Source organism: Neopelma chrysocephalum, unplaced genomic scaffold, assembly GCF_003984885.1.
Source record: "Neopelma chrysocephalum unplaced genomic scaffold, ASM398488v2 Primary Assembly neopelma1_61c, whole genome shotgun sequence".
Classification (NCBI taxonomy): Eukaryota; Metazoa; Chordata; class Aves; order Passeriformes; family Pipridae; genus Neopelma; species Neopelma chrysocephalum.
This window is the reverse complement of record NW_020897718.1, coordinates 902562-917526: the sequence shown is the minus strand read 5'-3', so window position 1 is coordinate 917526 and position 14965 is coordinate 902562. Positions and strand designations below refer to the sequence as shown.

The window sequence follows — 14965 nt, the reverse complement described above, 5'->3', positions numbered from 1 at the left end:
GCTCCCTTGTCAGGTGGTAGCCAGAAGCTGGTAAAGGTTACAACCAGTTTCCCATTGCTGCTGTAATTTTGGCTCTATAGCACAGCACCCTGTTGAGGCTGGGCTTTTAGAGCCCCAAAGGCTTTCCGACTGAAGATGTAGGGAGTCGGCCCTGAGGGTTAGGGCGTTCACAATTTGCATAGGAAGCAAGTTAGTGCTCAGACTTGGGCTCTGACCCAAGTTTAGCATACAGTGTGAGCGTGCCCACGTACTACAGTCTTGTCCTGGGGCCAGTGTCTTAGGGCATCATTTTGAAGGTGAATGCACCTCTTAACTTCATGTAACCTGCTCAGCAAGGGGTTTCCAGTGCATCCCTCACCCTGGTATACAGGTGTGTGAGATTTGCGTCTGTGGCTGCTTCACACAAGCAGAGCTTTCTGAGGAAGGTATGTTTTCCAGTTCTTTCCTGTGCCAGTATTGCCGCCACCTGGAGATGAGAGGAATGAAGGGCACCCAGCCATTTCCTTACCTTCATCCCTCTGCCTCTTCTCAGCCACAAAGCACCTTCCTCTATTTCAGCTGGAGAGAAAGCTGGCAGCCTCCCAGCTCTTGCGGTTATGGTGTCCCAAACGTGCAGCCTATTGTGAGCCCTGCTCTGCGGAGGATGGGGCCCTTATGCTCTTGGTAAAAACACAGCTCCTGGGCACTGGGGGAGGCTTTGGCAAAAGGAAATAACCTCCACTCAGTGCACTCACAGTTCTCCACCTTCTGGAAGGAGCAACTTGCCCTGGGCTTTCCTGTCCTTTTTAGTTTAGAATTTAAGCTGCAGATCTGTGTGAATGAATACAGGCTTGTGTGTTCGGCAGAGCTGTGCATGTAAGGAGAAGGGATTTTGTCCATGTATTTTATGGCACTCTCTGGGTACAGAGATGGGAGGGAGCTTATACGCTGCATGTGCACGTGCACATTTTCATGTTGTCTGCACGTGTGTGCATGCATATGTGCATTTCCATATTGCGTCTAATAGGCTCTTTGTTTCTCCAGAGAAGAAGGAAAAGGAAATCCGCATGTAATGAATCCATTTATTTTATGGAGCTCCCCTGGAGAGGGGCCGGGGAGCACGATTTATGCGAAAAATCAGGCAGCTGCTGTTGGGAGGGGGACATCAATCTGGTTTTGATTTTCATTCGTAAGTGGAGGTGGCCACACAAGCCAAGGCCTCATAAACTCCCCATAGAGGAGAGTGGCCAGTTGGTGTGAGGCTGTCAGAGCCTATTTGGCCATTAGTATCGAGCTGCTCTCCTCTGCATCCGACTAATTCCCGCCCTGTTGTTCTGCTTTCTTAGGATGTGTTTCCCCATGCTGAGGCCTCCCATTAGAAGAGAGAGGCAGAGCTGTACAAGGGGCACAGACTGACATCTTTGTATTGAAGGGCAAAAAAGCCCTTTACAGAGCATTTGCAGTTTATACCACAATTCAGTGTATAATGTATACTATTAAAAAAAACCAAAAAGTAACATGACTTGTATGCTACAGACCAGTCTCTCTCTGCCATTTATAAAAACACAGGGAGTGAGATGGGATGGAAGAAATGGCCTGGAAACTATATACCACTTATCAGTCTTTTTTCCATCCCTGCCATTTTGCATAACTCAATGTATATTGTCAGGACTGTGAGTGCAAAGGGACAGTGGAGTGGTTCCTGGTGGGGGAGAGACGCCTTAATGGAGCAGAACTCTTGACAGAATTCTGTTTTATTATCTGATTCTTCATAGATTAAGAGTCCATGGAGTTTATCCATCAATAGCATAAGAGAAAACTGCCCATAGCATACCATAACTCACTCTGTGACTGTCCCATATGACAAGAAAATTGCATTTGGCTTCCTAATGATCTCCTCCCGCTGTCTGTGCATGGCATAGCTAATATGCAAAGAGTCTAACTCAAAATCTAACTCAGGGTCTGTATTCTTCAACATAATCTTGTGCTTGTCCACTAGAGGTAGGTGGGTAAGTGGACATATATCAATTCAGGAAACCAAGAATGAAAACTAGTCTTTCCTGAAAACTGTCCTCACATGCTACCAGCAATTATTTACTGGACAAAGTTATTAATTTTTGTATTTTACTTGCTCTATGTAATTTGGGTCCCTACAAAGTACGTAAATTCTCTAGTTCTCAACATTGAATGATATTTTTAGATCCCTCAGATACATGTTGTCCTTTCAGAGAACAGACAACATTTGACTGTTGACACTGAACTTTAAAAAGGCTTTTCCTTGGCAGAACTAAGGCCCAGTAGTGGGTCAGTGAGAAAAATTTGGAAGAAGAGGTGTGGTTCACTTACCACTCCCTAAAATGCCCAAACCACCTTGCAGAAGAAGGATTCATTTTGAGAACTACAAAAAGGCAGCTGGCTCATTTGCATGTAACACATTTGTTGATTTTCCAGGTAGTCTTTCCGTGGTTTTCTGAGAACTTCATTTGGCACCAGCTTATAAGTCAAGGGTGTTCATGCTATGCTGCCAGCAATACAGCCCCTGGCATCACACTGCTTTTTCATCACCAAACATTCTGAACCTCCTGTTCCCAAGTATCTGGAAGGGAAAAAAAAAAGATGCCTTGAAGATATAAAGGCCAAGTATGCACTGATGTGAAATGCTGACTTTAGAGAAGCAGCCACAAGGAATAGGGTTTTTTTTCTGAAAACAGTGCGTTCAGGGCCTCTCCCCGAATCCAAAGGTGGTACGTCAATTGGGCCATCAGTTTTCAGGCCAAAAGAAAGAGCTACTTTTACAGGCCACACTGGAAAAACAGTCTTATCAGTGGAGGAATGGATCAGGTTACAGAGCTTCCACCAGCAGTAACTTTCAAGCATGAAGTTGGATCCATTTCACAATGTTGTTTTGAAAGAAACATAATTGCTTACTAAGTCTCAGAACTACTAGCCCTATAGCAGAGACTAATAAAGATTAGCTGAAAGGCCTCAAATTTACAGGAAAATGCCATTGTCCACACTTGCCTCTTGAGAATCCCCAATTCAATGACTTCACTCTGTTTGAGAGTCAAAACTGAGTACGAACAACCAAAACACTGTGCAAGACAGGTGAGTAGCTAAAAGTAAACAGATCACCTTAATGCTCTTCTGTTTTACATTTTTCTTCCTTGGATATAAACACGAGTGTCTCTAGTAGCATTGCAAAGGACATTTAGAATTAGGGAAATGTTGAACTGATCTATCTCTCCACCTTCTGCATGTTTGCACATCCACTTATTAAGTGCACATGTTTCAAGTCATTTTATGAACTGAACATCTTATGAAATCTTAGTTGAATGATAATGTACCTATCAAAGTTTTTCAATGGCCCCTTCAGCTACAACTTGTGCAACTCTTAATTTTAGTGTGTTCCAACTTCATACAGACCTATAGGGAAGAGAGGCACAATTATATACCATAGCCAGTTAAGTCCCTGAGGAACTCAAAGACTAAGGCTTGTCCCACACTGCAAAGCTCACCCAGCCAGAGGGCTGCTGATGTAACTGTGCCAGCAAAACCCCTCATGCAGATGTCTCCAAACAGATGCACTCTATAGTGTCCTCATTTTTGTCACTCGGTAAACAAGGATATGGCCCTAGGCTGGGAAAAGGAGGCAGTAAACAATGCCCAGTCCAGCAGTAAGGAGTCTAGACATGCAGACCATATTCCCCCTAGGTATCTCTGCCAGTGTAGCTATGCTCCTGATCATATGGTAATTAAGCTATTATTTCTCAAATAAAAACACACAGACCATAAGTAGGTACTCTGTACTTCACGACTGGCCAGCATGCAAAAGCTCATTCTTGCTATTCTCTTGGAGTTTGACTTCTGCTTCTAAAAATGTGCCCCTTAATTGCTCACAAGAAAAACATGTTGGAAATATCACCTCATTACTTGTCAAGGTCACACAGAAAGTCTGTGGCAAAGCAGAGAATTGAGCTGAGATCTGTATCTCCAGCTAGTCACTTAAGAACATGGATCAGATGACATATGAGAAGCAGGACAGCCTGGAAGCACCCTGAGAAAATTTATGCCATCATCAGGATGTAACAAACCAGAAAACAGAACGCAAAATCATCCTGGGAGATAGGGTGAGCTACCTCAACTGACAGACACAAGGACATGCTCACATACGCTACTGCACAGCTAGAGACGTGGCATGCCAAATATGCCAGAAGATAACACTACATACATTCATGTGTCATGCTATGATATGACACCTCCAAATAGACAGCTCTGAGGACAGTGAGAGAAAATAGTTTCCTGCAATATTTCTGAAGATCAAGAGAAGCCTCCATACAACTGGAGTGAGGACCACACAGTGGAATTAAGACAGTAGCTTTGAGCAGAGAAGGTTCCAGCCTGGCCTCTGGGCACCCACAAAAGGCATAATAACTTCTGATACTCCTTACGCAAAACCTATAGGTCCATTGCTGTCTGTTTGGAAAGAGTCTTAGTATACAATAAGGAAAGTTGGAAAAAGACTTAAAGACACTAGTCGAGTTCAGCTGGTTGAGAACAAAGACTCTTCTAGCAGCAAATAATTCAGCATAGCCCTGACTCCTTCATCTAGGAAGTGATTTTCATCCAAGAACTCCTCACCAGGAATTACACCTTTTCAGCCAGCTCTCTGCAGTTCCTACTGACTTGGTCTAATGAAAGTGACTCCCACCAATACTGGTTTAGTAAAGTTCTTACCAGATCAAAACTGACCTCAGCTGGCTCCTATCATTTCCAAAAAGCTCCTGCTGATTTGGCTAACTGAGCTCCGGGAAAATTGCGTGTAAGCCCTGCATTTGCAGAGGGTAAATTCTCCCTTTCTGGAACACAAAAGAGAAAGGAACAAAGCCAACAGGAACAAACAGAGTCAATTTGTCTGCATGGAAATGTTTCCAGCAACTCCTGCTCTAGGGCTACTGACACTGAGCCGAGCAGCAAGACATCCTGGGCAGACCAGCATCCCATGCCACTTCACACAAACTTCCCCAGCCATTGGCCACTTTCTTTCTAGCTTTAGTTGACTGCCCCATGCCTGGACACCAGCACAACTTCATGCTGCAGCCATGTGCAGAGAGGACTATCCTTACGAAGAGTCCTTTCATCTTGCGAAGGGCCAAAAGATAAGTCCCTAAGCAGACACTCAAAAGCACGATGTACATTGGAGATGAGCCCAGCAGGACTTTCAGGCACTTTCCTTACCCCTCTCAAGCTCTTGGCAGAACTGAGATTCAAAATGATTACTTTGATTAGAGGCTTACGGCTACTTTAGCATCTGACTTCCATGCATGGCCCACCTGGCAAAGCAGGCACACCTTCCCCAAATCCATGCCAGGCCCATAACATTAGCAGGCTGTGTGGGCTGCTCTGTCTCAGGGCTGTGGAGCCTGTTGCATTCCCCTCCAGCTGCATCGTCGGCAGCATCATGCTGACAGGTTCAAGCCGTGCAGAGAGGGTTGTTTTTATAATCCACTTTCTTTTGAAAAAACTTTCCCTAGCTTATTCCTCTACATTATAGTCAAGATCACCTGCTGCTCAGGGGGATTCAGATTCTTAAAGGAAAATGGAAAAAAAAAAAAAAAAAGAAACCCAATAAGGAAAAACTGACACATAATGGCATCCAAGGAAGAAGAAAGCACTTAGCATTAACCAGTTACTCCAAATACTGAGCTCTGCCAGCAGCCCTCATTTCTGACTGGCAACTCCCTTTCTTTCTCTATTCTTCCCTGGTGTCACCACCACCACAATCTCTGCTGACCTGCAGCTCCTCTACTCTTTCCGCCCTGGGACCACAACATATTGCCCAGGAGTTGTCTTTGAGCCTTGATCGACAGCCCCCAGCACAACAATGACATGCTGGTCTGCTCACAAATTAAACACAACTCAGCTCTGTGATCCCACAACCCATCTCTGCTGCATGCCTTGGCCTTTGCTTATGACACCCCAACTGTTGCAGCAGTCCCAAGGTCTCCACAGTTCAGTATTTTACCTCCTGAAAAAGCTACCAGAATAGACAGAGGAGGATTTAAAATCCACTTAGTAGCCTGTTCACCATCCAAATTTGAACTGACATTAGTTTAAAAGCCTGAAACATCATGTTTATTCTGGCTTTCAATTATGTTATTAATAACTACAGTGACTCTCCACATACTTGCCATTCACACACTGCCCAGTCAAGTAGACAGTAATACTAAAAATGCACTGAGTAATGCTGCTCAGGTCTTTTCCTAAACTAGAAGAATTAAGTTAGAGCAATTCAAGACATCTGAGCAAATTAGTTTTCTCCCAGATCATGCTTTGTCTTCTGGCACTCTACAAGGAACTTCATTTGCCATGGAGCCTCTTCCTCAGTAAGTTTAGTTGGGTCTCTCTGAACTCTCCTCTAGTCTTGATCAACCTAAATTTGGCTAGTGCTCACATACTAATATTTAAAGCTCCCACAGTGCAAATGAAAAAAACATGCTATAAAAGGATTCAAAACAATACCATTTGTTTTTTGTTTTAAAATTTTGGTATTGAATTTCATGCTATTGAATCCACAGCCCTGGAGACCAAAGTCCCCTTCTTACTCAAAAAGAGCTGCACAGGCAAGACAAGATTCTTCACAGTGTGCTGAAGGATGGACTTCTATGTTCCCTAGAGAGTGTAGACTCTGAGGAATACTTAGTCCACAACTTTTTTGATTAAACTGTCAATGAGTGCAATGGAAGTCCAAAGCCTTTTTGAGACAGGGATATTCTTGACCACTAGGAACTGGACTACAAAAAAACCAATTTATTTCACACATGTACTGCCAAAGAGCTGTCAAATGAAAACAGCTTATTGTGAAATGTTTTTGTCATGAGAATGAATATTCACTCAAGAACAAAACAAAACCTACCAACCTCTCTGACTTTAAAAACAAAAAGCCCTTTGGCCAAGAGTTTCAAAGCTTTTCACCACCCTCAGTTGGCCCAAGATCCAGGATCCAACAAAGTTCAAGAGCTGCTGCCCAGTAGGACAGGGAATGAGATCCCAAACAGGTGTGGACCAGGTGTGAAAACGTAGAAGGTTAACACACCCCATCCATCACTGGACAGCATATCTGTAAAAACGGAAATAAATATTAACTCAAGTCACAATCTTGTCTGGAGATGAGCAGAATTCTCCCCAGTGGCAAGTACAGAATATCACGTGGTGAGGACTGCAGCTGAGCTGATTTACTGCTAAACTGTGCTTGTATGTTTGCAGGAGGTTCTCCTTCCCTTGCTGCTGAAGTGCTTCTCCTTAATACAAGAGACAAAGAGTCCTAGTGCTCTTCTGAATATCTCTCTGGTTCATTTTTCCAGTTGCAAAGCAAATGGTTTGAAGTTTCATTGTCTTGCCAGACTCATAAAAAGAAACTATCAAGCATTAGCCAAATTGTGAAGAACAGCATGTTTTATGAAAACCCAATTAAACTATGGTCATCAGTATCACTTTCATCTTTGCTGAGTACCGCCTTAGCTTTCTTATTGCATGCCAAGCTCATGTTCTTCTCTGACTCACTCAGTGAGATTACAGTTAACAGTTTTGTTTTGCTGGGTTTTTGGGGGGGACACATACAAAAGCAGAGTCCTTCTTGTTTATATACTAGATCTGCAGGGTACCAGAAATAAGTATCTTTGGGCTCGAGAGGGGATTTTATTTCTGTGTCTCAGATATCAAAATGGGAATTGGTTGTCATTGTCACTCACACAAACAGACACAGAATGCCTTTCCCGGAAAGAACTGACAGAAATTAAATTTAAAAAAGCACCACACTGCAATACACTTTGGAAATCCTCATCAGTGAAACAGCTCTTTGAGCTGAACAACATGACCCATGTAGATCCCACAGTCCAATGTACCAGGAGATTTGGAAAGTGTCAAAAAAATACTACCATGTCCTTCTTTCCCCAGGGGAAGTTCTTTTTTCCCTTATCTGTCTCTAAACAGATAAGGCATCCAGCCAGCTACGACTCATAGAGGAAGCCATAGGGAAATGCAAAAGTATATTGTGTTTTCACCTGCTGGCAAGGAGGACAACACTATAGTTTTCCAGCAGCCTCCAAGTCTCTTCCGGGTCGATGATTAATAGAAGTAAAGAATTCACTAAAAATGCAGCACAACAGACTGCAAAGCAGAAAGCACAGACAGTTAGGGATGATGTAAAACTGATTTTAATAGACCAACAATCATCACTCCAGCCCACCTGATCGTTTTTGCAACATGCCAGTCCAGGAAGCAAGCTTGGTGACGACTGAAACAAAACAAACAGAGATGTCCTACTGTCTTGTATGGTTATCACTCTTCTATTGTCTTCCACTGTCTTCTCTTTACAAGACTGCCTAATACGACTGTCTCCTATTGTCTACTAGACAAAATTGTCTACTGCAATTTTGGTGCTAAGTGATAATAATGCAGTGAGCAGGGCATTCCCTGCTTTTATTTGTCATGATATTTGAGGTTTTTCACGCTGAACAATATTGGAAAATTTTTAAAAAAATAACCTAGAGAGCAAATGCATTTTTTCCAGATTTGCAGAATGCAAAGACAAATAGAAGTTCAGATAACAGTGCTTTGTGTATTAGAAAAATCTGCTGGGACTCACGGTGGTGGCACACATAGGTGTGTACATGAAGTGCCATGTTCTAAACTTTTAAACAGCTGGAAAACAGCAGCATCACAAAGAAATACCACTCTGAGAACTACATCAACAGCACAGTTGGCTAAGGGAGCACTCTTCTCAGAAATACTCGGAGGAGTTAGATGACTGAAAGCCTCCAAAACTGAAGGACTTTGAGGCGAATCCAGCTGATATATTTGTTGTATGGTGCCAGCATAATTTCCCTGAAAGGCTGAAGAAAGGGGGAAGCATGAAAAGGGTCAGATGGGAATATATGTGCATGTGGGGGAGGGGGGCAAAGAAAAGGCAAAACTAGCTGAGAACAGGCTCCATTTAAATTGCATGCAGACCTCACACAAAGCACAGAGAATTGGTCAGTAGATTGAAGCCATCTGGCTGGAGGAGCCATAAGAGTAAAACCCTGCTGGAGATCTCCCCATCACGTCCCATCATGGTCCAACATCAGAGCACTGCACGGGCTTCCCCCACTCCAATCTCACGGAATGAAAAATGGGAAGATGAGCAAGAAGAGGATTGCAAAGTTTGTCATTATAACAGAGCCTCTACTCTTTTCACAAAGTATAAACCCAGCTGGCACTTTCTCCTGCAAACTATTTCAGCCTTGACTCTATGCCTGGTTAAAAAATACCACTTCACTAAAAGTCTAGGTGTTTGATCTCTGGCTGGAAGGGGCTGTAGTGATTGATAGCTGAGCTTGTGGATCCTCCTGCACTCAGAGACAGGGATATGAAGCTTACAGATGTCCACACTAAATACTCAATAAAGCAGTTTCTACAGCAATACATCAGTTTGGCAGAAGGAAGGACTGAACATGACTGGTTTTGTCTACGTTGTCCCAAGGCCTCTCTAACAAATCTCAAGCTTTGGTGACAACAAAAGAGAAACTGAGTCAAGGCTCTACGCTCTGCAGTCAACAGCACAGAACAGTAATGCAGACAGCTGGCTTCAGGCTTCCATGGCTCCCCAGTGAAAGACCACCCCAGGGCTCTCCTAATGTGAATGAACCAGCGGACTCTGAGTCTCCTGCTCATCCTCGCCATTTTTACAAGCATGTCTGTTATTGGAGGCAAACTCAGCATTTGTTAAAATGCAGCCTGGAAGCATCTGAAGACGCAGCATTCTTATTGTAAAAACATACAAATGTATTTTAAAACTTATAAAACATATCCTGATTTATGTCTCAGATAAAGCCTCTGACTTCATTTAATGCGTATTAGCAATGCTTGTGTTTCGGCACACTGGTATCTAAACACTCAGCGATGCAGTGGTCTTTATGCCAACCAACCCTCACAAATTCAATGTTTTTTATTGTCTGTTTTTCTGAAGTCTCTCCTTCACCTGAGCTGGAAAATCAAGGCACTTAACATCTGGACAAATTAAAGCTTTGGAAGTCTGCCTGTCTGATTTGCCATGGTGTTGTTACAGAGTTTTTGTTCCTTATGATTCTCCCATGCAGCCCAAATATTAATTGCCAGAGATCAAATCCAATGCAAGTTCTTCAGTTGTTTTCCATCACTTTGACTTGCCCATATGGAACATTCCCAAAGCATCAAAAGTCATTAGTATTTTTTAAACACTGAAAATCTCAGAACTTATCATTTCTGTATCAAAAGTGCTTTTCAGTGATCGTAAAGGCTTCTCTCTCTAATAAATGCCATCGCTGAGGTATTGGAGCTGATGTCAACAATGCCACAGATACTGGGTATAAGAACAGTAGCAATGAAAATACATAAGGAGAGTGGTGAGGGGAGAAACAGAACTGAAGCGCTCTTGAAAAAGGAAGTTGGATTAATTTTCCCACTGGATTTTTCTTGTTTACACTTAGCTTGAAATCTTGGAAGGAAACATAATGAAATTATTACTTGGTTATTTTACTTTGAAAAATAGCCATATCCACTGGGAAAATAAGAAATCCTTAAAAATATAAACAAGTTATATTCAAGTGAGTCGGTCGTTCCTCTACCAGAGTGCCATCTCTCTCTGCTCTCTTTGCAGCATTTCCTTCTTACCATCTCCAGCCACCTTTTCATCCCCCTCCCCACTTCCAATTATTAATTTTTGTCCCAATACCATTCTCTCCATCCTCTAAGATCTATTTCAGAAGCTAGCTGTCACTTCTTCATGGACACAGGCATTTGGGGTACACCATTGTTGTGTGGAATGGGCCAGGCTTTCCTGTTGATGAGATGTGGCCACTCTCGACCAGGACACTCGGTTCACGTGCGTGCAATGAACCCTGCAGGAGCCTCTGTGCTCTAACAGACTCGTGACACTGGACAATCTTCAGGGAAGTTCCTGTATGTCAGTGGTTGGGTAGGATGAACTGTATTTTCGGTGAAACATGATTGTTATTCTCTTCCCTTATTTAGACTTAAGAGGGGTTTTGTTACTTTTTTTGGTCTTTTATGATCAGAAATTTCATTTTATTATCCAGACTTTTGTTTATGTAACTACAAAATATTATTGTAATATGTGCTTTCTAAGTATGGACAACCCAACAGGATAAACCTGTGAATCTGTATCGCTCTCACTACCACTGAGCATCCCCAGAACAGTTCTCAGGATCTGTAACATCTAATATACATACATACCTAACAAGTAATTCTGAAGAGCTCAGTAATTTTCCTCATTTAAAATCTTGGATGATAAGTTGTTGGACTTGAATACATTTCTTCTGCTTTTGATCACCCAACATCAAATTACAGGCTATAACATAAATTCTAGACGTTTTGCAACCTACTCGTCACTAGATTCAGGTTTCCTAATTTTTCAAGAAGGGGGAAGGGCTGTTGGATTCAAAGTGAGCGCTGACCTGCAGTGACCCCTTCTGGAAAGCACCAAAAATGTACCATTGGAAACAAACCTGTACTGATTCAGGGGGTGCGTGTGGGAACTACTTGACCTAATAGCTTTTTCCATCTCTATTCTTATGATTTTTAATCATGTTTGTTTGGAACAGCCTCAGCCTTCACAAGCTATTTGCATGGGTAAGGCTCTGGAGCAGATATACATGTCATCCATTAGCATCCAGCAGACCAGAAAAGGCCCAAAGGACGAGAAAAGTTTCTTTGTAGCTGGAAGCAGAAAATAGTAAGACATTATAAGAAAAATGGCAAAACATAGTCCATTTTCAGACAAGGACAGGACACAAATTAGTATGAAAAGAAAATGGAGCCTTACAGAACGTCTACAATATGTAATCCCAAAGCATCTCAAACAAGGGAATACAATTTCTTTGAGAACAGTCCCATAAAATCTCTGGAGGCCATAAGCAATCGGGACATAAGTTTCTCATCTAAAATATGATACTTCTTTGCTCCTGAGCAGACTCACACTTGGGAGCACAGGTTTAATTTTTATTCAAAAGGAAAAGGAGTAATTCTTCAATGGCCAGTGACATCCTGTTCTGTTCCTTGGAAATGTCCAGTTCTATCTAAACTGGATGACCCTCCACAGTGTTGACAAATCACAGACCATGGCTGAACCGGTTTACAGAAAGAAAATAATTTTCTTTTCTCTCTTGTGTACATGAACATAATATTCAAAGCTATATTTCTTCACCCTTGAACACAAGGGCTTGATGAAATAAACACATTCAAAACTTATCTGTAAGAAATCAGATATTTGTCAAATTTCCAAATTTGGAAAGAGATTATGGGCTTCAACTCAAACTGGCACATGCTTTGTTTGTCTCCTCGGGACTCGATGGTCTGCACTGCTAACAGTTGTAGAAAATATAAGACAAAAAAACCAACCAACCAACCAACCAACCAAACCAAACCAAAACCAAACAAAACAAAAAAACCCAACCAAACAAAAAACCCCCACATCTCGGGAGAGGACACAAATCACTCAATCCAGAGAGTGCAGGTTTTTAAGAAAGCAATTATCTTCCTTGTTTACATTAAATTATGTGTCACGTAAATTCCTTTGGAGACAGCGTGTCTTTAAAGGTGAGGCAAGGAAGTGGGGTACTTACTGTATTTGAACTACCACCATATTGCTGGCCTCTTCCTGCCTGACCAAAAGCCACACTGCTGCTGAAGTATCTGCTTCAAAAGTCCCACGACATGGAGAAACTCTTGGACAGCCAGTAACCCTTTGTCTACATATCTTTACCATGATAAGGCAGCACTGTGCTTATCAACTGTTGGTTTCCATGACATGAAGAAAGCCACCCCTTTAGCTTTCTCAATCACAAGAGGCCAGCAGAAGAAATTGCATTTATTTTAAGACATTGAATAAACTCTCCTATTATGTTGTTGCAGACAAACTCCTTCCACTTGGATAAAACTCACTTTATAAAGGAAAAAAAAAACAACCCTCATAAAAATGTGACATCACTACACCACTGTGCATAGCAATGTTCCTTCTCCTCATAAGGATGTCATTCCCAGACTGGATGGCAGCAAATATTTTGTTTGGCTCTTATGTTTAAGATTTTTGACAAGTTAAAGATCACCCTGCTTCTAGAAATCATTATATAGCATAAAGCAGCAAGAGAGGAAGAGATCTTTTCCGGCAAGCATTCTTACTCAATTTGCTCTCTGAATAACCGTGATGGCCCTGTTTTCATCACTTGGCATAAAGCACAAGAGCCTGGACAGAAGCCCTGCCTTCATTCCCACTTCTTTGGAAAGTCCCGGAGCTAAGTGCATAGATCTGCCACATAAAGAAATTTGCAAACTAGACTGTAACAAGAAGCAAGTGCACACAAGAGGATGGAGGTGGAAGACCTACTGTGACAGGAAGAGCAAATTATATTTTACAATAAATTTTACATTTATGTGACAGTTTACATTTTACACCACATTTTAGCTATAAGCTCAAAAAATGTACAAAAGACCTCAGATGATTGCTGTTGACCACTGATGGAACTGAATGGCATGAATTTCCATCAATGCACATGACCCCCAAGTGATTTTAATTTACTCAGTTAGTTTTCACTTGCTGAAGTGACAGAATGCAAACAAGCACTTGCAGAAACCCCATGAATGACCTTTCCCACAGAGTACAGTCCAACCAAAGTACTCTCTTTACAAAGATGCAGAATTATCATCTAAGATGAACCGTTTGTTGGTATCTGAAGTCTCAGTAGACTAAGCAGGCTCTAAGCAGGCACCTCTAGGCTACCTTCCATGAAAGGCAGGTGTAAGAAGCCAAGAGGTGAAGCATGCTAAGAAAGATGATGGGAAAAGTGACCTCTCAGCAGCCTACAAGCTGCCCAAGGCCTGACAAAGGCAAGTGATATTAAAACAAAAATGGAAAGCGTTTAAACTGGACAGACTGTTTACAAGAGTTACATCCTGGCAACATGCTGCTTCAAATCTTCACATGCTGAAATACACAAACCACCATGGGAACATGCAGGGACCTCAGGATCCATACAAACGTGGTCATTTGAAAACAAGCCCCTTCCACACATCCCACAGAAGGCCTGAAACACTCCTTGACATGAGAGTCACCCCAGAGCCCATCCAAATAGGGCAGCCATATAGTTCAAGCAAAACCACCCCTTGGTCTTCCTCTCATTGGAGAGCTAGGAGAGACTCAGGAGCTGTGGCAGGAGCGTAGCTCAGACTTCCATAACACAAAGGCAGCAGTACCTAAATTCACCTCCATTCTCCTGAACATGAGGCAGCAGTGTGCCCAGGTGGCCAAGGCCAATGGCATCCTGGCCTGTATCAGGAATAGTGTGACCAGCAGGACTAAGCAAGTGATTTTTCCCACTGGTGAGGCTGTACCACACTCAAGTCCTGTGTCCAGTTCTAGGCCCCTCAATTCAGGAAGGGCATTGAGGTGCTGGAGCAAATCCAGAGAAGGGCAACTGAGCTAGTGAAGGGTCTGGAGCACAAGTCCGATGAGGAGCAGCTGAAGGAGCTCGGGCTGTTTAATCTGGAGAAAAGGAGGCTCAGGGGGCTTTATGGCTCTCTACAACTACATGAGAGGAGGCAGTAGCCAGCTGGGTATCTGTCTCTTCTCCCACGCAACAAGCGACAGGACAAGAGGACATGGCCTCAAGCTCGTCCAGGGAAGGTTAAGGCTGGACATCAGGAGGGATTTCTTAACAGAAAGCGCGGTTAAACATCGGAATAGACTGCCCACGGAGGTGGTGGAGTCACATTCCCGGGAGGTGTTCAAGGACCGAACACGTGGCACTTCATGTAAAAGAAAACCACTCCGGGTGGAAGGCGCTGGACAGGAGAAGAGCCTTCCGTCCCGTCCCGCCCCTCGGCTGCCGGGGCGGGGGGACGCGCCCCGAAATGGCGGCGGCAGCAGCACCGCCCTCCCGCCGGCGGAAGCGGA

The 14965-nt window shown here is 43.0% G+C and overlaps 1 long non-coding RNA gene across 1 annotated transcript in view; it reads right to left on the bottom strand.

Annotated features, from left to right (window-relative positions):
- LOC113966931 overlaps window positions 1-14960 on the bottom strand; it is a 16626-nt gene extending 1666 nt beyond the window's left edge. The window contains exons 1-2 of the long non-coding RNA XR_003534014.1: window positions 14601-14960; window positions 3324-3402 (exon numbers count right to left, since the gene is read on the bottom strand). This is a non-coding gene — a long non-coding RNA (uncharacterized LOC113966931). The remainder of the gene's footprint in view (window positions 1-3323; window positions 3403-14600) is intronic.
- Between the last annotated feature and the right edge of the window lie 5 nt (window positions 14961-14965).